Genomic DNA, 24,606 nt, shown 5'->3' on the forward strand with positions numbered 1-24,606 from the left:
TGACCTGGTGGCAGCCCAAATACCCAAGCTGGTAGTGAGCTTGGGGGAGTTTCAGGTAAGCCCCCAGACTTTTGGACGCAAAAGTCCAGGTTTGGGACAGGACCAGATTGTGGACGCTAAAGTTCAGGTCTGGGACTGGGAGGCTAGATTACCACAGCAGGTTTGGCTGATTGTGGCTCACAGTGGCCACGGTTTGCTGTTCCAGGCCACCGGGAGCTGCTGGAAGTGGCGATCAGTATGTCTCTCAGCTCACAGTGCTTCCAGCAGCTCCCATTGGCCTAGAGCAGTGAACCATGGCCCCTCGGAGCCGCAATCAGCCAAACCTGTGCAACAAGTTTGGGAAACTTGATATAGATATAGACAAAGAAGATGTGAATATTCAAAGAAAAGTTTACCTGAAAATGTGTTAGCTCAGCTATTGAATTCTGTGGTATCATTAATGACCCTGCATAATTGCTTGATCTAAATTAAATCACACTTTACTCATTTATCAGTGAATAACAATGACTTTGACAACTGAAATCCCTTACACAACACATGGTTAACATGTAGTTTTCTTAGTGGTACTTGAATTTCAAGAACTTTGGAAGCTTAGTTTAGGGTACTGTCTAAATAGTCAGACTCTTACATAGATTTTGATTCAGCTAAACTATACTGGGAATCTCATGAGGACCTCATGGTATTTTTTTTTCTGGGTTGGCTAGAAATACTTTATGAATGACCTTCCTTGTGCTGTTTTGGTAGCTCAGCTAAAATCAGAAAGTGCAGAATATTACTTAAGTGAAAAATATCAGAATTTTTCCAAATCTCAGAAGAGGTTTTGCTCAGATTTCTTTTGAGTTTGAGGCACTAAGATACTATGAAGATGAATGTCAATGTAAGAACTAAGATACGTAAACGATTGGACTGCAGGGAGCAATGAAGTTATTGGGTTAGAACTAACTTGCCCATTTCTAATCTATTAACCTGCCACTGAACATTTTGTGTCAGCCTAATTGCCTTCGCCCCATGAGTGTCAGTTCCATATACTGTAAGGTACTGAGAAATATTTAGTAGGTAGCAGAAAAATATGTGCTAATAGGAAAGTTCTTTAGGTTTAGAAGTCATAATCAACCACATTCTGATGAGTATGATAATAAGAAAGTAGATGCTAGTGAGGGGGTGATGGATAGGCAGCTATATTTAGTGGTGGAATCTTGATAAATACATGGAATTCCTATTGTTTTCTATTCACCAGAAATGTTTACATTTTCCTGCATATTTGGACAACAGGACAGAATCAGCACAAATCATAATTTGAAGGAAAAGTCTCCTGAATATCAGAAATTCAAATTGTGAAAACAAATTCAACCTCCCTACTATTCAGATGGGGCTAGTTTAACTGCATGTGGCCTGGAGCTACCAGATGCACAGGGGGACAAGAACACTGCTACATCTCTTCATGAGCAAGAATGTACTTTTCCATATGCAGCCAGCCATGGTGCTGCCTTTGCCTCTTATTGCTATCCATCTGCACTGAATTATGGAGCAAGCAGGCCTTGTATTTCCAGGGACTGGAATTCTGCTGGGCCTTACGTGGGTTGCACAAGGGAAAAAGGAGGCTCCTCACTCTCTCCCCGTGCGCTGTGCACCCACCAAGCAGAATATGGCCTTAAATCTTGTCTTGGCCTCAAGTAGGCATATCTAGAAAGGGTCAAGTTCAGCCCTGGTGTGAGTGAGCATAACTCCATTGATTTTCACCACGGTTAAACTTGGAACACACTATCTCTATTATGGTGGGGTAAAAGCTAAGGGAAACCTTGACTGGAGCAGAACCAGTTTGGAACTTTGGTTTAATGGAGGCAAGTCATAAACAAGATTCATAGGTATCTTTCCACCTTCTACAAGCGGCAGAACATCACGCTGCTGTGTTTCTCTTCATTACAATAGAGAAGGAGGTTTGAGGGTACCATGAGAAGGGGGACCAATGGTTTTGACAGCCCTAAATCCCATGCAGAGAGAGCATGAAAATGCCTAAGTTAATACTGTAGCCTATGGCCTGTAATAGTGGCATCAGAGCAGTTGGGGTAGCTGCGCAGTGCCTGGTAGTTAGCAAAGGAAGTGGAAGGATTCCTTCTTTCTCTGAGTCCACCTGTGCAGAAAATATTTACTCAGCTCTGCAAGAGTTGCTATGTATGAATGCTGCTTCTGCAGAAGGAATCTAAGTTGATTGGCAACAAGGCAACTGTATCAGAAGTATTTTGTGCATTGTAAACGCTGATTCTGATTTCCAATTGGTGGAAGGCATATTATATTATCTATTTGCATATTATATACTGTTCTTTATATCATCTATGGTTAATTAATACCCTACACATATCCACTGAGGAGCTACCAGATACCATAGGTTTTCTCCATATTTGCAGAACTAGCACAAACAATTCTCTCTCTCTCGCTCTCTCTCAGATCATGTCATAGCACACATTCAATCCTTTAAATAGATGTATGAATTCACCAAGATCTTTCAATTCCCCTCTTCTTATCACTCATTAAGTTTTGCACTGGCAGGAATTTGGTCACCTATAGACTGTGTAGTCCCAGAAGCCTTCTCTGCTTGCTTCTGAAACATTACTACCGAGTATTAATTGCAAATATGCCAGTCTTTTTATTTTCCTTACACACTGTTCATTTGAAGGGATGACTTTGCTCCCAGCCCCTATTCTCCTACCTTTATTCCTTTCCATTTTGTTTCTCTCAGAATGACAGTCCCAAAGCTTCATGTCTATTTGTAGTTCTCCTTCTAACTCTAAAAGGAGAAACAGGAAACATTTGCTCATTTTCTCTTCAATTCCAATAAAAAGAGTGAGTGAGAATCCAAGTAGTGCAGGTTTGGGAGGACTTGACAAAACATTAAGTACCAGGCATGAGCAAAGGTTTTCTTTCTCCACTTCCTGCTAATCTGCCAGAGGAATCACATGCTAAAGGATGTGGTAGAAGGTGATCCTTTCCTTCCCTCCCACTCCTTTGGTCTGAATGATCTATTAACATTTGGCCAAATGGAAAATGGATGTACAAGAACAGTTCTAGGAACTCGCTGAGAGGCACAGTAACCATGTCTTTGAGATGATTAATACAGAATTTGAAGCTTGAAATGTGTCTTAGTTTGCAACTAATCCAAAATGCCCTCACCGAGAATGGTCAGAATACAAATACTGTGAAATCACGTTGTAGATTAAGAGCACATTGTTAGTCTATCATGTATTTCAAGAAGGATGGCAGCTAAGAGAAACTGCACAAAAATCTGCTTGAGGGTCAGGATAAGAGATTATTCCTCTTATAGTATTCATTTCCAAAGTCATCAGTGTCACAGGACATGCTCCACTGCTTCTGTTTTCTTCTACAGATTACCCTGACACCTGCAGTAGGTATTGTTATACAGTTTTTATAGCACTCTACAGAGTGCCATAACATACCAATGCTATTTTCAGTGTTATTCAGTTTCAACCACCTCTTCTCTCACAGGAGGAAGGGGAGGGAGCAGGGAGGAAGGAATCAATCTCTCCACCTGCAGATTTCCCTTGTTCTGGCACTGCTAGCTAGCTAACTAGCCAGCCAGCCACTCTCTTCCTCATTACTTCTTTCCTGTGTACATTTCTACTTTCCCAGTTAATGGGCTAATTAACTCTTCAGTTCTCCTCTGCCAGGCTGATCTGGTAACTCTCCTTTCCTCAGTCAGACCCTCTCCAAGAGAACTAATTGGAGTTATGGGGACCAGAGTGGTAGTTCAGCTGCTGGTTCTCAGCACTCTGTCACATACATCCCCCCTTTCTTGATGAAAAAAAGATTTTCCTTCCCTCCTTTACCAAGGTGCTTCTTTCTTTGCCTCCAGGTTGGTCCTCTAGGGTGCTCCCTCCACCCGTTTCTAGAGTCTACCAAATCTCCACCAGCAAAATCACACATGGTGGACAGGGTTCACCCCATAATCCTGACTCAGCCCATGTCCTCACATCAGGGGCAACCTGGGGGCCCTTTCTCCCCCTTTTGTTGTGGCAGCATCTCCGGCATTGCCCCTCACATTTGTGGTTGTCCAGGGTCTCTAATTCTCTCTCAGTCAGAATGTCTCCAGGGGAACTAATTAGAAATACAGGGACCAGAGTGCTGGTTTACCTGCTGATTCTCAGCACTATGTCACAATCCTCAGCATCACTCTAGTCTCCTTGATAAAGAGTCCAGAAAAAAAAAAACTGGCACTTTCTACTTGAAAAAATTACTCTCTGGCCATTATGACTATTTCTGCCTTCAATATAATTCAATTCTATTGTAAAGATCAGTGGATTGCCCCAGTAGCATGCCTTCCAGCCCAGGATTTTAAAGCATGTTGTTAATATTAATTAATTAAGTCTCCAATACTACCACTGTGAAATAGGCAAGTATAGTTAACCTCATTATACAGATGGGGAAATGAGGGATGAAGAAGTTAAGTGAGGTATGCCTAAAGTCACGCAAGAAGTCTAAGGAAGAAGGTGGAATAGCAGATCTTCTGCCTCTTTGTAGTTTTCTTTGACCACAAGACCCACACAAGCCCCTCCCACATAAGCCACACAAGCCAGGGACTGGAAATCAATCGAAGTCCTTTCCTTCCTATGGATCTGACTGTGGGAAGTGTTGAAAAACAAAGTTAATGATTAATCGGTACATAACCTCATTTTAGGGACTAAATTTAAGCAATATTTTCTCATAGAAAGTGCTTTGTTCAAGCTGCCAGACACAGAAAAGGCTATTAACTAAGTATGTACAGAATATTGCCCTAACTGTGATTAGTAAGTAAATGCTAGAAGTCATGATCACATCATATGAGCCTAAAGATTCCTTGATGGATTATTCTGGAGGGCATTTTGCAAAAGTGTCACATATCAGAAAGCTTAAAAATCATGTAACTCCTATGCTGGATCTAACTCATATGGGAGTTCATCACCAAATTAAGCTTAGGGACTATATTACATATATGCTTTTTGGTTATGCACACCACCTATGCTGAGCAATGCTACTGTTAACTTCTGCATAGATTTTTCTACTATAAGAACTCACAAACATATATTATGAAATAGGAACATCACTTTATGTCTAAGATTTTTGTGATATTCTCTTCTTTGATGATGGGAGAAAAACTTTTGCTTTTTCATTTTAGCATACTGTATTTTATAACCCTATTCCTCCCTGCATCAGGTCTCTGAACCATTTGCATGCCTCAAACCTGTGTGATCTAACTCAAGAATGTGTCACACTTTCTTTTTAATGCTAGCAGAAAACCAATTTGTCTAAGCTTGGAAGCTGCTTTATTCTGCACTCATTTTAGTAGATGTATGTTGATGAAATGTAGATATATGTTGTATCACAGAAGGTAGAACACAACCTTAGCAATATCAGAAATGAGAGGACCCTACTTTTATTTACCTGACCTACCCTTATGAGAGTTACTGAAGGTGACTTCTTGAACTACTTTCATAAGTTCAGACCTAGCTTATTTAGTATTCTAACACCAGCCATTAGTCCTCAGTAGTGAACTACCAAAATAACTGGAGAGCCTTTAGCTGCAGCACCTGGGTCCTAGCAGAAGGGGAGAAGGAGAAAGAACATTGTCTTTCTTAATATCTTCATCTAAACACCAGCTGTGGAAGCTGCTAGTATCCTTGGACGGGAGACAGACAAAGACATGGAAAAGATGGCAAGAAACAAAACAAGGAGGAAGGAGGTGTAAATCTTAAGATGGATACAGTTAAAGGGGGTAAAACTAAAAACATTTAACAAGGAGTGTCTAAAATCAGTGTGTGTCAGGGAGCACATAGACTACTGGTAAGCTTTAAAACATACAAGCTCCTGACTCAGAAAATTTCAAATAAATAACTGCCAAATATCACAGGTGTACAGCACATTAGCAAGGGGAAAAACCGGACTGTGAGAAATGTAATAGCAATTCTGTCCATAATACATTCATTTCTACTGCTTAGGCATCTGGTATACATATATATTATTTTCCTAAAAGCCAAAACACTCAGCATTTATCACTTAAAATAGGGAAGATTAACAAGGCACTACTGTATGAGGTGGGACTAGAAAGGCGTTGAGTTGTATCAGTATCTACCATATGCAAAAATGATGAGTATTTCATTGTGCTCATATATAGAGTTAGAGTTTCTAATGTTTCCCCATCTCAAAATATTTTTCACTATTTGTACACTTGTAAAAATTGATAGAAAATTCTTAATGCACAAAGTCTATTTTATTCCCACATAGACCTATTTGCCACATTTGCATAGCCAACACAAGCTATAGAATGAATGGAAAATGATGGTAGTACAAAATGGCCTAATTCTCCTTTCCTATTACACTAATTATATGCCAGTGCAATTTCAGGGTAAATCAGGTCCTGTTCCTCCATGCAGGAGCCCTGACTTCCACTTCGTACTTGTTTTTCTTGTTCTTGAATGTGGAATAAGAATCTAAAGACTATGGACTAAGTGTGTTGGCATGGGTAGATTTTTTCAGAAAGTCCATAAGCAACGGAAGGTTGAGGTGACTTAGTTAGGCATCTTAAAGTATGACCATTCATCTGAACTGACTGAGCTAGAAGTGTAGCAGAAACAGGCTAAAAACTGAAACCAAAGTAAAGATAACTGTTTCACACCCCAAGAAATCAAGATACGTTTTATGTAAAGTTTTGGCACTATTCCTGTTGTATACAAACCAGTTTTCTTATCCCTATTCTTTTTCCTACAAGGAAGGTGAATAGGATGCATTGAAAAATCTCACATTTTGATTCTTCATCTATTTTTTTTATTCAGTCATTGAATGAAAAAAAATGAAGTTCACCTGAAGGCCAGATCCAAAGCCCTTTGAAGTCAGTAAGAATACCATTGACTTCAATAGTCTTGGGATCCAGTCCTAAATCCTGCAGAAACAACTGCACCTGAATGGTAACAAAACAGCAAGATTTGCATTCTGCTGTCATAAGAACGGCCATATTGGGTCAGGCCAAAGGTCCATCTATCGCAGTAGCCTGTCTTCCAACAGTGTCCAATGCCAAGTGCCCCAGAGGGAATGAACAGAACAGGTAATCAGCAAGCGATCCATCCCCTGTTGCCCATTCACAGCTTCTAGCAAAGCAGCTAGAGACACCATTCCTGCCAATCCTGGCTAATAGCCATTGATGGACCTATCCTCCATGAACTTATCTAATTCTTGGGTCTGGTCTTCCTTTGATTTTTAGAAAAATCTATTACAATTAAATAAGTAAGTAAATTAATTTAATAAAATAAAGGCTGTATGTCATAGGGCTCCATAAGAATTAATCTGACTTTGCCCTTTTCTTCTAGTTTGATCACTTAATTAAGTTAGTAACATTGCTTTTGTCCACATTAATTAACTGCATCTTCATCAGTCGTGTGAACATCTCATTTCTGTATGCCATTATGCTTCCTCCACCTCACAGCACACAAAACAGGCTTCAAATATTGAATGGATAAGTACAATATATTGCATGTCAGTAAGTAACATATATCATTGCCTTCATTGAATACAAAACCACCCTACGTTAAAGAATCATTACAAATGAAAATTTACATATGCCAAAGTCAAGAAATTCAAAATTGTGATACTTAGTTCCAAAGCAGATCATAAATCATATGTGGTGCTAACTTTAATCCCACTGGCATATATACATATACGCCAGATCTTCAGTTTGTGTAAATCAGTGTAACTCCATTGAAGTAAGTGGAGCACCCAGGATCAATACCTGCAGAGGATCTGAGCCATACGATGGAATTACAGTTGCAGCGAGAACCATAACATTGGAATTCCAATCTCAATCTCATGTCAAAAATGGGATTTGCTTTTACTCATATTCTTCGTTTTGTTTTATTTATTCTTAAATTAATGAATATTTTAAAAGAATAAATATGACATGGTTTAATGACCTAAATCACTAAATCTAATGATCATTTACATTTTCTAAAATGCCTATGTCCCGTTTTCAAAAATGGTTTTGGCACTGAGGAGTGTAAGTCTCCTTGAAAGTCATTTAGGTGCTTTTGAATATTTTTCACCTCCCTCCCTCCCCCATTATATACGTTTGAGTGTGCAAACCAGAGTAGACCCAACCATATTGGATTTGAATTTGAACCATTAGAATCTAGCAAAAATTACCAGCAGATGGTCCATTCCAATGACACAATAAATATAGGGTTGATATAAGAACCTCAGATCCAGAATTCATGAAATTTGAAACATAACAAGACAGAAGCAAGCAGAGCATATCTTTAAATACTTTGACTTTACTGAAGACAATTGCAAAGATGGCTATGTTTGATGCATACTTTATACCTCTGAGAAATGTGGTATATAAAGAGCATTAAAGGTTCTTATGATATACACCTCTGGTTTGTATAAGCAAGTTCTGTGACCAGTCCATACCAGGTACAGGAACATGACATGGTGTCAGCAATAAACTCAGAGCAGGAACAGAAAGAAAACAGCAGCAATGGTTACAGACAAAAAGAATAAAGGAAGAAAGTTTCCAGACTGAAAGAACATCAATGAAGATTGCAGGATCTCATCAACATGCCACTCTTCAATGTCCCAAAGAACTTCAGCTTGGACTAACCTTCACAATGGACAGACTGGAAGCTGTATTTTGCAAGATTTCAGATTGCAAACAAACTCCACAAAGAAACTGGAGATATACAAGTATCTTCTTTATGGAATGGGGAAGCAATCAGAACATATCTTTAAATCCTTTGACTTTATTGAAGATACTCACAAAGACGACTATGAAAGGATTCTGGCTATGCTTCATGCATTTTTTATACCACAGAGAAATGTGGTTTGTGAAAGAACATTAAAGGATCTTATGATAAACACATCTGGTGTGTATAAGCAAGTTCTGAGACCAGTTTGTATCTCATGCAGAAGTACATGACAGTAACCACACCACAGCTCAGCAGAATGGTCACCAGACCTATTGGGCACTTCTGATTAGGAATAAGTGAATTAATTCAGTATATTAAAAAACAAAAAAACAAAATCCTTCCTTTCAGAACTTTCTCTTACTTCTAGAACTGAATTTGTATGGAATCTTTTTTAGAAAAATATTAGGAAAGTGGTTCTTCATTCATGTATTGGATTATAATTTGCACAGACCTTTGTATTTTCAAATTCTACTTTAGGCTTAAACCATGAGTGCTAAAATACACTAAGAAAGATTGTTCTTGTGATATTCGGGGCCTGACACATCCCTATGTCAAAAGTGGCACAGTCCTTGCAGGATTTCTATTCCGGTTTGCCAGATTTCAGAGTTTGAAATAAACATCTGAATGTTAGGGTTCTCAAGTTAACCTGTACCCTGAGCTTTTGAGGTTTGCTTGTCACTGTATTGACACCATATATAAAGTAAGGGCTGGTCTACACTGGGTGTGGGGGGGAATAGATCTAAGATACACAACTTCAGCTATGCTATTCGCGTAGCTGAAGACAAAGTATCTTAGTTTGACTTATCTGGCCATCCTCACAGTGGCAAGTCAACTGCCATGGCTCCCACATCGACTCCACTTACTCCTCCTGCTGAGGTGAAGTACGAGCGTCGATTCAGAGATTGATTTATCGCGTCTAGATGAGACATGATAAATCAATCCCCGATAGATCGATTACTATCTGCCGATCTGGCAGGTAGTGTAGACATGGCCAAAGAGAAGAATTCAAGGGTGCTTTGTAGGACAACTAAGTTCCTGAGTCTTGCGGGGATATCTAGATACATTCTTAATCATATGTGCATGTGTCTAGATAGCCACACTTTGTAAGCACTTAAACTGACAAGGAAATTATGTGCATGAAATTTTTAACCAATTAATTTTACAATTTGGCAAATTGTGAATAGAGATCTTTGGGATCCATGCTGCCAGGAGCTTAGTGCTCCGATAAGGTGCTTAGTAACCTTAACCATCATTGAAGTCAGTAGGAGTTGAGGATGATCAGAATTTTCAGGAAAGCTCAGCAATGTGCAAGATCAGCCCTAAATACTGTCCATGCCACATTTGGGGCTAGATTGTGGCACGATGCCTCAGACTTCTGTTAGGGGCAATGGGAAATTGCAATACCACTTTAGGAGTTTTCACTGGCTAGTACTAGAGAATTCTTGCATTTGAAATCAATGGAGTTACATTGGTGTAATAACCATAAAAACAGGATCAGAACAAGGCCCTTTGTTGCTACTCTTACAGGAGGTGCCCAAAACTTCAATGTGTGATGGAAAAGTGCAATCCCACACTTCTGTCTGAAAATGTTCTACCAATTATTGATATATAAAAAAGTTAAGATTACTAAAACTAGAAAGAGAGAAAAAATCCCCTTATTTATTAAGATTGTTGCTTTCGTGCTTTTGACAGCACTTTGGGGATAGTCAGATTCATGGTTTCTCTAATATAATCAGTCAATACATTAGATTTACCTGTAATTTTGAAGATTACTTTACTCAATGAAAGGGAAGAAAAATTATAAATAGGGAAATGTGTCTGTAAAACCACAAAAATGTGTCAAAGGCCTCAGGTATTGCATCCTGAAAGTACTTTAAACTTGAATAGTTTTCAAGTTGACAGGGTCCCTTTAAGATATTGCTAAGATAAAAGACAATGTTAACTGATCTGTAACACCAGAAATAGTGGCATCATTAGACTGTTCATCATAGACTAATTTCCAAAGCCCAATTACTCTTTCATTCTCCTCCCAAGTTGCTTTGAAACCCATGGAAGCAAATCAAATTATTCCATTTCAGTGTTCACTAATATCAAAAATTAGTTTATCCTTGAAATCCAGGAAAGCTGTTATTGCTTACAAAGTCAAACCTCTCATACTTGTGGGCTCATATCTTCTGGGAGACAAGCACAGTTTCATTTCTCAGCAGACAGCTTAAATTGTCCTGGATGATGCTAAACATTAGCTTTTATTAAACCTATCACTGCTATTATGGCCTTTGATGCTACGTATTTGTTGAACAGCTTGAAACTACAAAATGATGCAATTTACTCCCTCCATTTTTTATTGTTCTTGTATGTCATGTAAGTAATGTTGTGTCTGAACTTCCATTAGAAACCCTTTTGTTCCTGAGGAGTTATTTACAGCTTGACCATAATAACTCAGTATGGGCTGAGGCATGGCATACAAAACCTTAGCTCGGGGTAATTTTTTTTTAAACAAAACTATAATAATAAAAAACATGAAAACCCTCTGTTTCAAACAACAAGCTCCTAACATTTGCAGCACAACCACTGTGTAAATGACTTCACTTGTCACAGTATTGAACTTCTCAATCTTTATTTGAAAGATACAGATGAAAACAGTAGAACAAACAGACCTGTTGGCATTTTTGTCTTCACTGAGCCTACCTCTGCCCTGACCTATGGGAAAGGGTCAGCAGGACTGTGAGGTTCCTCATCTTAGGAATTTACTCCCCACTTTTTGTTCCCAATAACCTGAATGTATTGAAACTGCAAAGCCCATTTACTTGGAATGCAAAGCATTTTGGTTTGTGAGGGAGGAAGCTTTGGGTGAGGATATGGAATTTTATTTAGCGGATTAGAGTTTTGATGTGGGACCTCTTTGAGACAAGGCCTGTCTTTTTCTTCCATGTCTGTACAGTGCAGGGTGAACAAGTGTCCGGTTTTCAACCAGAACACCCAGTTGAAAAAGGATCCTGGTGGCTCTGGTCAGCACTGCTGCCTGGGCTGTTGACTGTCTGCTTGGCGGTGCCAGGCTGTAGGGCTGGAAGGCTCCCTGCTGTGTGGCTCCCGGGAAGCAGTCACATGTCCCCACTCTGGCTTCTAGCGTAGGGGCAGCCAAGCACTACTCCTGCAGCTCCCAAAGTCTGAGAACTACAGCCAATAGGAGCTATGTGGGCGGCACCTGCGGATGGGGCACTGTGCAGAGCTGCCTGGACACACCTCCAAGTAGGAGCTGGAGGGGGGACATGCTGCTGCTTCTGAGAGCTGTTTGAGATAAGGGCCACCCAGAGTCTGCACCCCTGACTGGCTTCCGGGGCCCAACCTCCTGCCTCAGCCACAGCATTGACTCCCTCCCACCCTCAAAACCCCTCAATCTCAGCCTGGAGCACTCTTTTGCATCCCAAACCCCTCATCCCCAGACTCACACCAGAGCCCGCACCTCCAGACAGCGCCCTCACTCTCCTCCCATGCCCCAACCCTCTGCCACAACCCTGATCCCCCTCCCACCCTCCAAACCCCTCAGCCCCAGCCTGGAGGACCTTCCTGCACCCCAAATGCCTCATCTCCAGCCCCACTCCAGAGTCCTCTGCCCCAGACAAAGCCCTCACCATCTCTCACATCCCAACTCACTGCCTCAGCCTGGAGCCCTCTCCCACGCTCTGAACTCCTCATATCTGGCCACACTCCCAGCCAGAACCTTCACCCCCTCCTGCACCCCAGCTCCCTGAGCCAGCCTGGTGAAAATGAGCAACTGAGGGTGGGGAGAGTGAGCAACAGAGGGAAGGGGATGGAGTTAGTGGGGGCAGGGCCTTGGAAAAGGGGGTAGGGCATGGGGGGGGCCTCGGAGGAGGGGCAGGGTAGTGAGCGGGGCAAGAGTGTTCGGTTTTGTGCAAGTAGAAAGTTGGGAATGCTAGTACAGTGCCTAGCACCCAGGGGCCCCAGTTTCCAGCTGGAGTTTTACAGATTGATCTCAACACAAATAATTCAATGCACAGGAGCTGGGGTGAGGATATCTCTCAGCTTTGAGCACAGGTGGTTTATGTGCAGAGAAAAAGTAATTGTTTTGCTACTGATCTTTGCATTCTCATTGGGTTTTGTTTCTCAAGACTGGTCAAGAGAGCTTCCAGCCTGGGATCAGCCTCCTTCAACGTGTCATATGCTGCAAGTGAAATAAAGAAATAAACAAACTAATAACCGTGGAGACTGAGAAGAGCAAAAGTAAAGAGCTGAAAATTATGAGGGAGCAGAGCTGCAAATACATTGTAAATTAGTTCCAGTGAGTCTGGAATAGAAAGACACAGTAAATGTAGGGGGAAAGTCAAGTGAGAATTAATGTCATTTGTAGCTAAAGAAAATTGAGGTGAGATTTAAGGAGAGAATAAGTTATTCATAGCTTGGAAGGACAGAGACAGATGAGACTGACAAATGAAAGACACTCCTGCATCTAGGGTGACCAAACGTCCTGATTTTATAGGGACAGTCCCGATATTTGGGGCTTTTTCTTATATAGGCACCTCTGTCCTGATTTTTCATACTTTCTATCTGGTCACTCTACCTACATGTCAAGAAGTGTGGGAACTGGCAATGAGGAGTCCAAGACTGAGGTGAGTGAGTGACTGGGGAAGGGGGTGGTAAGTGAATACTTATAGGATCAAGAAGGTCAGATATTTTAGGATGTGAATTTTTTATGCATGTACATCACCCACCATGAGCCAATAGACTGTAGCTGCTTTGAAAAAGGAAACCTGTAGTTTACTCCTGAGTAAATACTATACATTTTTAAAACATTGATCCTTGTTACACCATACTCAGTAATGTATGGGAAGGACTAAAGCACAAAGAAGATAGAGTTTTAGATTTTATTTGTGATTGATTTTTGGTACTAAACAACTTACAGTTATATAAACTGGAGAAAGTGGAAATACAAATATAACAATAATAATTAATAATATCCCAAATCAAATAACCTACATAAATATACAGAGACTTGGCAGTAGAAATGAGAGAATCTAACTAGGTTTTAGATTTCAGTGGGGAGGAATATGTTGGGAAGGGTTTGTGACATAAATTAGATGCTGCAGTTGCTAAAACCTGTTGTAAGTCCATGCGCAGTGCCAGGTTTTTATATTGTTTCCCTATGCTCGGGAAGAATGCCTATGGAAATCAGGACTGAGCTGCAGAATAAAGCTTTAACTGTTGACTATTGAAACCATCTTAGGACAGAACTCCCTGGCTCTAGCTATCGTCACCAAGCATCTAAGTTGTGATTAAGGTGGGGGTCTTCAAATAGGCTAAAATATGCAGCGTTCATAAAAAAAGGAAAACGTAGCATTGGATCAGTATTCACACAAAACTGTCACAAGCAAGAGTCTCAGAAAGACCACAGTTTTCCCTTGAGATACAGGAGCATGGGGGCATTAATTTTAAAGACAAAAGAAAATAATACTGATGCTATGGCTGGTCAATTTTTTTCAATGAAACTATTTATTGACAGAAAATTTAGCTTTGAATTAAATAATTTTTTTCACAAAAAGGGTCTGTTTTCCAGGGAAAGTTTTGATAGTCCATTAAATAAATAAAAATTGGAATATTTCAACCCCGAATCAAATAACTTCAATTCTAAATGACACTGTGTGTGGCTCATGGGAGTTGTAGTTCTGGTGACTTATGCTCCCAGTATCTTCCATGCACCACAGCCAAGAGTTCCTGACATTCACCTTACTATCTCCAATTTCAGGTGAATTAGAACCAGTCAACAAACAGTTTTTTAAAATTTTGAAAATTATATTTTTCAAAAAGAAAACGGAAGGAAATGGAAGCTAGCATCTTACACTCATTTCTCACTCCCTTTGTGTTGCTGGATGTGATACACAAAGTGCAGGGAAACAGTGAATTGGGACAGAGATCCTTCTCTTCCAGTCCTAAACTGTGTGTAGTGTTGCTAAATATAAAACAACATGCTGCATTTCACCCTTAATGTATATGCCATTCAGCCATGGATAACATAGTTTGTAAAGCACTTTGGGCTCTTTTGGTATGAAATGTGTTCAGTATCACTTTAAGATGTTCATATTAATAACACCTAAGAAAGAAATCCTAAAGCAATACTTTGTTAATTTCTAATGTTCACACAGAGCCATTATCTCACAAATCATTAGGCAAGGAGAAAGATGTACAATTAGATTAATGAATTAAGAGTAGTATCTGCAAGTGCAGTATTATTTTTATGGGAGCTGAATATTAACTAGTCAAATGTCTTCTGAGATTGTATAAGTTATTTTTCTGTGCTCTTCATGTACATACAGACACACTGGTGTTCATTTGTCTTTTCCTCTTTGCAATATAAACCAAAATAAGTATAACTGCTACAGGTTACAGCAACAACTTGAGGTAGCATAAAGCTGCTTAGTTACTGCACACTTTTCAGTCCAAGTGGTCCATAATAATAGACAGAAGGTTCATATTTCTACAAATACCTTTACTTGTGGTGCAGCTGCTCTTGTTGTTCAGAAATTATAGAGCTAAATATTACACTCCTAACAATTTGACTGTGATTCTGAGCTTAAAGCCTAGTTAATGAAAACACTGAGTATATTCTAAACTTTCTTCTCACCGTGAAAAGGTTTCAATCCCTTCAGTGCCATCTGTGTCAAGTCTATTAAGTTATAATGATCCTGGATCTAAACAATGGAATTATTACATATTATCCCTGTATTTCTTTTTTTGTCTTGCAGGAGATTCTCCTTTCTAATGTAAGTCTTCGGAAACTGGAAACAGAGATTCAAAAACTTTAGAGTGCAATTTGTTTTTCTTTTAGTTACTGATCAAACTAAGGTGATTGTTAATTGCCTGGTTGTGGAAACAAGGGGAGATACAGTTGTCACCCAGATACTAATGTATTTGTTCCCTTTTTTCCCTGTCTTCCACCATCCTGAGATTATTTTGGTCTCCAGCCCTGCACCCTAGGCTTCTTCTATTGCCTCCTTGCATGTCCTTTCTTTTTGATCCCTCCTTTCCGCTAACTCAGGCCCTGTTTTTCGATCCTTCTTCCAGCACTGGTCTCCTTTTCCATTCATTCTTTACTGTTTCTAGTCTGAGCCCACCATCTCTGCAGAGAGGAGACCCCCTCACCCCAATCCTTCTCCTCTCCTCCTCTCATTGATCCCCACCTCAAAATGAACTGTTGGAGCAACTCTAGGGATGGAGGAGCCACTTCAAACTCTCCAGCCACTTCAAACTCTCCAGCTTTTGGTTTCACTAGAAGAGAGCTGAGCAAGGGCAGAGCAAAGCTCAGCAGGACTCTTTCCTGCCCCCCCTTTCACAGGCCTGCAGACTAATGGTGGGATGTGAGATCTGAGACCATGCCCCTCTTCCCCACACAACCACCCTGAAGCTACTTGATGCCTCATCTGACTCACATAACCCCTAAAACACCTCCTAGGATCTTTGCTACTCCACATTGAGTTTAAATGGTTCTTTAGAAATACTTTGGCTGCAAACTATCTCAAAGTGTTGAAACCGAAGGCTGAAAACATGCCCAGCCATCAAAAGGATCTAGAATGCCTGTCTAAAAGAAGCAAAGTTTGGGAGAATATGCCTTTATGGTGTTTCATTATCAAATCTAGCAGCCCTTTTCAGATATCTGCTGGCTAAAGCATAACAGACACTAAAATTATCACCTTTATCCAATAGCTTTTATTCCTCAGCTCTACTGTGTTCTTCTGGAGCCTGATCCTCCAAATACACATTCCAAAGTATAAATAGCCCCATTTTTCAGCTTTCCTTTTGCTTCATGTATAGGAAATATTTTGCACTGCTAATAGCTCTTTATATCTTTATTTTACCAAATGTAATTAAAGTAGAATTGACCAGTTATACCTCCACTAATATTGGAAAGTGTTCTTGAGTCTTTCAATTATTTGTAGACTGCTATTGTGTCCTCCTTTAACAGTCTATGCACATTTAGCTCTTTCAATCTTTCCTGCCCTCTGGCCATTTTTGTGCCTCATATTTCTACCCTTCCTTCAATTATTCAATGTCTTTCCAGTAATCACATGCCCAGTACTGAATGCAGTATTCCAGATACAGATGCACCAGAGCCATGAAGTCTCCGGTTCAACAAGTACTTAAGCACATAAGTAACTTTAAGCACATGTGAAATCCTGTTATCTCAATGGGACTATTCACAGGCTTAAAGTTATTCAGCTTGCTAAGACTGTTGATCTGGGGCTAGGAAGAGGTACTGTGATGCTTTCTGCTCAATGACATGCTTCTATATATGAAATCCAAATGGCATTTTCTTTTTTCACAGCAATATTACATTTCAAACGCCTGTCTAATAGTAACCACTATCACCCATAATCGTCTTTCAGCATTGCAGCTTTCCAGATTATTTTCCTTCCATTGACTATAACCAGGCTGCAGATTATATCCCCCTATATTTCTTTCTTGCATTTTTCCAAGCTGAATCTCATTTTGTTGTTTTCTACTGTTTCTAATCTCTCTAGGCTCCTTTGTATTACTGATCTATTTTCACTACTATTTTCAACTATTTCCAATTTATCATCAATTGCAAATTTCACTGACTTTCTCTCCTACCTCATTAATGATTTTAAATAAGTTCATCTTAAGGCTGATTTCTGCAGTACTCTAATATAAACTCCCACCAGCTTGCTGCATTGCTGTTTATCATTACTCTTTGCTTACAGTTCTTCAGTGAGTTTTAAGTCTGTTTGATAGTGTTCATATCCAAGCCAAACTGAGTTTATTTTAAGTGGGAGATTTTGTGAGACACTGCATCAAGTACTCCACTGAAATCCAAATATATCTATTGCTTTCTCCTCACCATCATTTTGTCTTCTGTTTCCTTTTTAGTTCTCTCTCTTTGTGTCCATCTCTCATTTAATCTCTCTTGTTCTCTCAGTAATTCCCATTTACTGTTCAAAGGGTAATTTCTATAAAATGTAGTATATAAGTCAACACACATACAAGCACAGGTATATACCTTCATTTGAAACTGTTTCTTTCTCTGTCTTTAAATGAATTGAAGTAATGAACATATTACATTTTTTCAAGTTTCATAAATGTTAAAACTTTGGAAACTTCTATCTTGGAGGCTTCAGTGCCCCCTAGTGTACTACAATTAACACTTTCTCTTTTCAAGATTCACTACTTCGAAATACATACAAGCTAAACCACTGAAAATGTTTGTTCTGTGAGCTGATCAAACGCTCAAGTGGAACCAGGGCATAACCACAATCTTATGGCACATATGCCCAAACCCACACATATAGTGCAAACTTATTTGGCAATTTCCCAAATTTGATTTCTGGCTATCAGGGTAGCCATGACAAATTTACCCTCACTAAACAATGCATAAAGATTGGTGGTCTGTTATTGATATGGGTGGGAGAAGTAGATGAGTGTCTGATAGAACCATGCAGCTGGCTTTCTGTGTCTCTACTGGCATCCCAGTTTCTGGAAGGCAAGTTCTGTACTATCATAAGAATAGCAAAAACTTTATTTTAGAATATGTTTGGAAGGGATAAGAGGCAGGAGAAAAAATCAGACTAATAAGGGTGAGAAGGCAGAAGATAATATGGGAGGAAGGAAAGACAATGAATGGGGAAAGGGGGAAGGAAACATGGAAAGGCAGTGTGACACTAAACAACCATTTTTCATGCCTGATACACTATTATAACAATCTTTGTGCAAAATATGTCTTGTGAGGCATCAGTTGGAAACTAACAACTCACTGGTCATTAATAATCTTGTGTGATGTATGTACATAATGGATATTAAGAGTTACGGGCATATGATCTATCACAACTATACTGTGTTCAAGCCAGGCATGTTAGGGGGTATTAGTAAACAGGCCTGCTCAGTCAAAGAAATGTGTATTTGATTCTGTGACCAATCCAATTTTCAGGCAAAGACAATGAAGGTCCATATTAGGTAAACAAAGTTATTAAGCTAACAAGTGGAGGAAGAAAGAGAGTAGAGCTTCATTTACAGTTTGACTCCGTGTTGCCTTCCTTTGAACTTGAATAAACTTTACTTTAAGGGATCATCTTCTGAAAAATCTATTTCAAAGGTTGACTGGTCTATAAAGACAGGAGGTCTGAACCTCAAATAACAAAAAATTGAATCAAATGAGGGTGAGGTCTCTTCCGAAAGATAATGGCACACTAGTGATTAATATCATTGTGAATTGCATGTACTAACACTATGTAAGCAATTATGGATACTCAAAGATATTAGGCTGTACAGTCTGCCCAGACAGTAGGAGAACATTTCAAAGCACATGGGTTTGTATATATCCAGGACTGGGACTGCTTTGGTGTCACCCTGCAAGTAGCAACCAAAGCTGGTGGAAGCCAGAGTGGGGCTGTAGACAAGCTGCTGGGGTCAAAGCTGCTGAACTGGGGCTGTCTAGCACACAGAGAATCAGAGTGTGACTAAGTTGGTTGTGAGCAGCCCAAGTTAGGGACTACAACATCAGAACATTGTAAGGCACCTAAAGTTACAGGGCAGGTGGTGACACAACATCTCACTGGTCTGGATTGCGCTCTAAAACATGGCAGAAAACTACACTAGAAGGGGAGAAAGGGGAAGGACAAAGTGCTGGGACAGAAAGGAAGATAAATGAGTACCTGAAAACTATCATGACTAAGTTCCATTCAGATCCTGTGGGGCAGGTTCCAATTTCCGGAACCAGACACTATCCTGTCCACACACCATCTAAAACCTGTTTCCCCTCTCTAAACTCCTCTTTCCCCCCAGTCATACTCCTTAGAAGGACTATCATCCCCAATACCATATGCACAGTGGGAGGACAGGCTGATTATCATGGAAGACCCTATAGGATAGAAGGATAGTGGCCTGATCAGACAGCCATCAGGAAGGTACTATGAGGGAGAGAGGTAAACTGCTGAGACTTTTATAGATTTCCCACAAGGGGAAAAAATGCAAATAAATAGAATAGCTCTTATGGAAAAGTCATATAGGATTCAACAGAAAATTAATAGAGTTTGGTAGAAAATATTTTAAAAACCCTTTAGTTCAGTGTTTCCCAAACTTGGGATGCCGCTTGTGTAGGGAAAGCCCCTGGCGGACCAGGCCATTTTGTTTACCTGCCTCGTCTGCAGGTCCGGCCGATCGCGGCTCCAACTGGCCATGGTTCACCGCTCTAGGCCAATGGGAGCTGCTGGAAGTGGCAGACAGTACGTCCTTAATAATAATATTTTTTTATGTATTCTGGAAGAGGGTTTAACAATTGTGTGTATCTCAGGAAGAGAAAGAACAAAACTGTCAAGAGAATTTCCATGATTTTGGCATTTAAATGAATTTGTGAATTTTGCTGAATACAGTTGTAGTTTGTAAAGCCAAACTATATGTTGTAGAGTACTCTCTACATATCTGTTTGACTTAACATTCGTACTGCTGCTCATCAATATTTTATCTGAGCCTTACTTTCAATGAAATGTTTTTACCTTCAAAGTAAAATCTAATGGACTTCATAGAGTCTCTGTCACTTCTCCCTTTTTCAGATTAAAAAAACCCTCTGCTTGGGGTAGAGGTTTTGATGTTTTAGATTTTTTTTCTTTTCTTTTTACAATTTGATTTATTTCAGGTTTGTTTTGTTGATTTTTGTTTTGAGGTTTTTGCATAGAAGGTTTTTGCCAAACCTGATATTAATTTTCTAAGTGTATTCCCAAACACTCTCTTGATCTTCTTCATTCTTTTGTTCAGCCAAATTGTCTTTTCAGAAAGAAAAGGTTTTCATCATGACAAAAATGTGTTATGATGTTTAGAATAAGTTGAAATGGCTTTCAACCTAGAAGTTAGATTTATGTCATAGTTACAATCAACTAGTATACAGCTTCATATAGCATGTAAACGTTTTAAACATTGATTTTTTCTAATGAATTATACAATTCAAAAGCATAAATAATTTTAATGCAGTGCCTTAGCTGGTGTAAATCAGTGTAGACCATTGATTTTGATGGTTCTATCTCAGTTCACACCAGCAGAGGACCTGGCCTTGTCTGCAGTGTCCCCTAGTGTGCAATAATTATTTCAAGTTGAGTTTTATTGAATAGACGGATAGACTATCTATCTAATATAAGACATAATTTGTGTCCTATATTTATCTGGGGTTCATTTTGTAATGCTGGAATGGTGCTGAAGTGAAGAATTATGACATGGGCTCTGCTGTGAAAATGCAATCAGAAAACAGAAAATAAAATTGTTGCTATTGTTGCCTGCATCAAATAAAAATCTTCAGTTGTGGTAAGTTATCATAGCTTCATTAAAGTCAATGAAGGCAATTTACCCCAGCTGAGGATCTGCCCCAACATCTGTAATAAATGAATGGAAAGTTTATTTTCTAAATAACTGTATTTGTCCTAGATCTTCAAGTCAATGCACTGACTCTCACTCAGCTTCATATTAACAGTAAACATAGTTGTGTCAATAACTAGAGTTGTGTGTAATCATAAGTATACTATCAGCAACTTAAATATACACAGGTAATCATTCTTCAACCCTATTGCCAACATTTACGCTAAAGAGCACTTCTGACCTTATAACATCCAGTATGTGGTGGAGAAAAAAAATGTTTCCATTTTGTTTTTCTGTATTTTTTAAAAAAAGTTTTATTTCCAGTTCTTCATTGTTAATGCTTATTCGTGGCATGCAACTTAATTCAATTAAGCTTCCCTGAGTACCATCTGATGGATAGAGTTGCTGTTTTTGCAAGAGTTTGTGCCAGAAAAAACATCTGGTTTTAAATGACAGTGAATTAGGCCAACTCTCTGATCTGAATCCTTGGAAGCTAGAACATACAGCATGCTAACTCTTTCCTTTTATGTATGTAGTGCCAGAGAAATCTCAGTTTATTATTTGCCTTAGGAAAGCTATCAATGTGTAAACAAAAAGTGTAAAATGAAAAAACCATCCAAATATAAAAAAAAAGCTCTTAATAACACAGTGGTGACATGCATCATTTATGGTGTTACCATGAAATACTGCATGGTATATTGAAGAAACAACACAGTAACCATGCAGTAACTCTAGTGGAAACAATGATAACTATGCAGTAATTTAAGTAACCACTGCTGTATTTACATTCTGTTAAAGTGGTAAAATGCTTGAGTCCCTCATGCATCTCTAAACAGGGAAGCTGCCTGTCACAGCAGCTACTTTGAGGGGAAAAGATTATTTTTCTATAATTTGTAAGATATCCTTTAAGTCAAGTGCTTTGTACAAAAATAAATGCATTATGTTGTATGGTGCTATAAAGAGATTACTAGGGGATGGACCAGGGTATTTCCAACTTTTTCCTCTCTCATGAACCCATATTCAGCTGCTCACAAATGGGCCTCAGAAGAAATTCCACAATCATTTTGCACTAGTTCCTGAGGTGCTTCCCTGAAGGTACTGTAGGAATCAATACAAATGGGTCATTCTTACTTTTGGAGGAAGGGCACTTAAAGAAATCTCCTTCAGTTTAAAATTGCAAAGAGGGAATACAATACATTCATAACCTCCATGCACAACTGCTGGGAACCCAATTTTGGGGGTCAGAATCCTTAGACTGAGAACAACTGCATTAAAATGTGTATGACAAGTGAGAAAAAGAAAAGGAGACCCTATTTTAGAAACTGACTTCTGAAAAATACACTACCGTGTTAGAAAGACCCTCTTTTACTTCTACAGCTATTCAGAGCACCTGGGTCAACCAGTCTTTTCTTGCCTTGTTGAGGGCTGGCTGGGAATTATGGAATTAAGGAATTCTCCTAATATTTTCACAGTTTCTATTCTAAACTATAAATACTAGCAGAAAAACCTGTCTTTTGCTAATTTGGAATGAACAGTTCTGGTATTTTCTGTGAAATAAAAATTAAAACAAACAAAAAATCCAAATATTTCAGGACCTCAAAATCTTCATTTGAGTTTGACTCTGAAAAAGTACAAAGATACAGACACAAGCATTATTGGTTCTGCAACTGTGGTAATTATATGTTCTTGGTCATATACATGTTAGTTTGTGTAACTTGATTAAATAAATTAGTTTGAAAGAGATGACGGAACATGTTAGAACAACTTTTACACAGTATTCTCTTTCAGAAAGGAAACATTCCAGTGCTAAATCCATATTATAGGGCACTGGAGGTTTGCTCCAAAAAGCTGCCAAGTACAAAAATGGAACCTAATCATAAGACAAGGTAAAATGAGAATTCCTCAACTTTATAAATATTATGCAGTATTGCTAGGAAATTGCAAAAAAAGATTTCAAGACAACAATAATGGAGCCATCAGTATATAATCTTCATTTTGTTAAGTACAAATTTGCCAAGGAATAAATCAAATAACCCTGTCATGAAATGAGAACTAACATCCCAAAATCATTCATAAATGTCTGCCAACATAGCCTTATAATGAATCTAGTTTCTGTTTCTAACATTTCATGTATATGCTTTTTGTCCATAGCATGGTATTAAGTTTTTAAAGCAAAACATTTTAATTTGGGAGACTGTGTACAGAGCTTCTAAGCTATAAAAAAAACAATTCAGAATCTCAATCCAAATCTCTTTCTTCCACAGGCAGAAAGACCAAAATATTTAGATTGCTTTCCTTAATTTTAGATTCTCTGACAAAGCTACATGTCACAGGACAGCTGTCTGCATGTGTTAGAAGTGGTGGATCTAGTGCCAATCTGATTTCCACTGGAGTAAACTGAAGTCAGTGGAATTATAAGAATGTAAAACCTATGGGAGATCAGAGCTAGGCTCCTTCTGGACTCCGGAACAGTAAAGATCAGGTCTAAACAGATTTGTTTAATTTTCTGTCTCCAAATATGGGAAAAATGAGAGCGTGGATAAAGCTATGCTTAAACCAATCCCACAATATTGCCCAGTGATATAAACTGGAAGGGAAGCAGCAGTCAGGAGCTAGCATCCGTTCAGGATGGCAAATTGTGCTAGGACATAAAACCAGCCCACTATAATAGACCTGGGTAAACACTTCTAAAGTATTTTCCAGATATTTGTTTAGATCCTTTACTAAATTTGCTTTGGCCATGCCTGTCCATTACGCCCACTTTTTGCAAACATTGGAGCAACCACCTTTCACTGAAAGCACAGGTTAGAGGTGTATGAGCATACCCAGAGAAGTTCATGTTCTAGTGCTTGAAGGAGTAGTGAGCTCATCCAATCAAGAAACAGGGACAATAATATGGCTCTCATCTGATTCATCAGAGAATCTGAATATCAAATATTCCCCGCAGGCTGTTCAAGGCCAGGAAGGGAGGCACATGGCACCCCATGTTAGCAAGCAGGAGTGGAGCTGACTGGCTGTGCATGAGAGAATACAGCACACCCTAATAAGTGGTGCAGTGTGAATAAAAATGGTCCCAACACAGCCTGTACTGCTGCTTACCATGGGCTCTGTCTAAATGGCACAGTAATTCTCTGAGTCCGAAAAGATCAAAGTTACACTTTTTTATACAATTCTATTCAACAGTAGTCCAAGATTATGGTCCTGGTGCTAAAACTACTTATGTAATTTCAATGTAATGCATATCCATAATCTCTCAGCTCTGTAATTTTGTGGTAGGTCTGTATCATACTTATGTGTCATAAATACTCTTGGAAAGAAGGTTGTATTTTCTAAAATGAATGTGAGAACAGAAACTGCCAAACCAAACACATTTTTCTCTCTTATTGTGTTCGGATTTATCTGTCATCCTATGGAATTAAACTTTCACATGTGTGATTTTTACTCTGTTTTCTGTACTTATCAGAGTAATGTAACTATGGGATTTTGATATCCAATTTGTTTACATTTTAACACAGCT

Source organism: Chelonoidis abingdonii, chromosome 1 (assembly GCF_003597395.2).
Source record: "Chelonoidis abingdonii isolate Lonesome George chromosome 1, CheloAbing_2.0, whole genome shotgun sequence".
Taxonomy (NCBI): domain Eukaryota; kingdom Metazoa; phylum Chordata; order Testudines; family Testudinidae; genus Chelonoidis; species Chelonoidis abingdonii.